This window comes from Orycteropus afer, unplaced genomic scaffold (assembly GCF_000298275.1).
Source record: "Orycteropus afer afer isolate SDZICR_OR568_19922 unplaced genomic scaffold, OryAfe1.0 scaffold00819, whole genome shotgun sequence".
In the NCBI taxonomy this organism is placed as follows: Eukaryota; Metazoa; Chordata; class Mammalia; order Tubulidentata; family Orycteropodidae; genus Orycteropus; species Orycteropus afer.
The window spans coordinates 640,333-642,873 of record NW_006922406.1 but is presented as its reverse complement, the minus strand read 5'-3'; positions in this window follow the sequence as shown (position 1 = coordinate 642,873).

Here is a 2,541-nt window from a genome sequence, read left to right as displayed (position 1 = left end):
GAGTTATTTCACAGTTGACCTGCCCAGTGCTACATGTTGTCTAATATCCTGACTGCTGCTTCCATTGGCCTTGATTGTGATGTGAATTTTTGGCAACCTCAATCTTTTCTCCATTATCGTGATGCTGCATATTGGTCCAGTTGTGAGGATTTTTGTTTTCTTTATATTGAGATGTAATCCATACTGCAGACTGTATTCTTCAATCTTCAACAGTAAGTGCCTCCTCAAATCATCCTCACTTTCAGCAAGCAAAGTTGTATCATTAGCATATCTCAGATTGTTAATGATTCTTCCCTCAATCCTGATCTCATTTTTTCTTCATATTATCCACCTTCTCGGATAATTTGCTCAGCATATAGATTGAATAAGCATGAGGAAAGGATACAACCCTGACACATTCCCTTCTTGATTTCAAACCATGTAGTGTCCCCTTGTTTTGTTTGAATGACAGCCTCCTGGGCAAGGTAGAGTTTCCTCATGAGTACAATCAATTGTTTGGAAATTCCCATTCTTCTCAATGTCATCAATAATTTGTCAGGATCCAAAAAATCATATGCCTTTGCATAGTCAATAAAACACAAGTAAACATCTTTCTGGTATTCTTTGCCTTGAGCCAAGATCCATCTGACAGCAGCTATGATATCCCTTGTTCCATATCCTCTGCTGAATACAGCTTGCACCTTTGGAAGTTTTCTGTCAATATACTGCTGCAACCGTTTTTGAATTATTTTCATAAAGATCTTACTTGTGTGCTGATAGTTTTCACTTTCTATTGAATCACCATTCTTTGGAATGGGTACAAATATGAATCTCTTCAAGTAAGTTGGCCAGGTCTTCTAAATCTCTTGGCATAACCAAGTGAGTGCCTTCAGTGCGGCATGCATTTGTTGAAATATCTCAGTGGGTATTCTGTCAGTTCCCAGAGCCTTGTTCTTTGCCAATTCCTTCATTGCAACTTGGAATTCCTCCTTCAGTACCATTGGTTCTAGATCATATGCCACCTCCTGAAATGGATGAAGATCGACCAGTTTTTTTTTTTTTTTTTTTTATGGTACAGTGACTCTGTGTATTCCTTCCATCTTCTTTTGATGTTACCCACATCATTCAATGTTTTGCTCTTAGAATCAATATTGCAACTTGAGGCTTAAAATTTTCCTCAATTCTTTCAGCTTGACAAATGCCAAGCATATTCCTCCCTTTTGGTTTTCTAACACCAGGTCTTTGTGCATTTCATCATAGTAATTGGCTTTGTCTTTTCAAGCTGCTCTTTGAAATTTTTGGTTCAATTTTCTTATCTTGTCATTTCTTCCATTTGATTTAGCTACTCTCTGCTCAAGGACAAGTTTCAGAGTCTCTTCTGTCATTTTTTTGGTCTTCTCTTCTTTTGTTGTCTTTTCCGTGACCTCTTGTTTTCTTCATGGACAGTGTTCTTAATGTCATCCCACAATTCTTCTGGTTTTCAGTCACTGGTGTTCAATACATCAAATCTAATTTTTAGATGGTCTCTAAATTCAGGAGGGATATATTCTAGATAAAATTCTGGCTCTTGTGGACTTGTTTTAATTATCTTTAACTTCCAGTTGAACTTGCATATGAGCAGTTAATGGTCTGTTCCACAATCAGCTCTTGGCCTGGTTTTGGCTAAAGATATTGAGTTTTTCATCGCCTCTTGCCATAGATGTAGTCATCTGATTCCTGTGTGTTCCATCTGGAAAAATCCACGTGGACAGCTGCTGTTTGTGTTGTTGAAAAGATGTTTGCAATGAATTAGTCATTGATCTTGCAAAATTCTACCATGAGTGTTCCAGCATTATTTCTGTCACCAAGGCCAAATTTTCAACTACCGGTAATTCTTCTTTATTTCCAACTTTGCATTCCAGTCATCAATGATAATGAACATATCCTGATTGCATGTTCAGTCAATTTCAGACTGCAGAAGTTGATAAAAATCTTAAATTTCCTCATCTTTGGCTTTGGTGGATGGTGCTTATATTTTAATAATAGTCATATTAATGGCTCTTCCTTGTAGGCATATGGATATTATCCTATCACTGATAGCATTGTACTTCAGGACAGATCTTGAAACATCTTTTGTGATGATGAATGTCACACCATTCCTCTTCAAACTTTCATTCCCAGCATAGTAGATCATATGGTTGTCTGATTCACAATTCACAATGGCCCAAATGAGTCCATTTCAGCTCATTAAAGCCTAGGATATCAGTCTTTATGTGTTCCATTTCATTTTTGACAGCTTTCAATTTTCCTAGATTCATACTTCATACATTCCATGTTCCAATTATGAATGGATGTTTGCTGCTGTTTCTCCTCAATTTGAGTGGTGCCACATCAGCCAATGGAGGTCTTGAAAGCTTTACCTTATCCATATGAGTAAGGCTGATTTTACTCTGATTATGCAGCACTTTCCCAGTCCTATTTTGAGAGCTTTCCAAGCTAAGTGACACATCTTCCTCCTCTGTATTGGGCAATGTTTCTGGGTTATTCATAAAGTTGCCCAGTAATGTCTCAGACAGTGTTTCT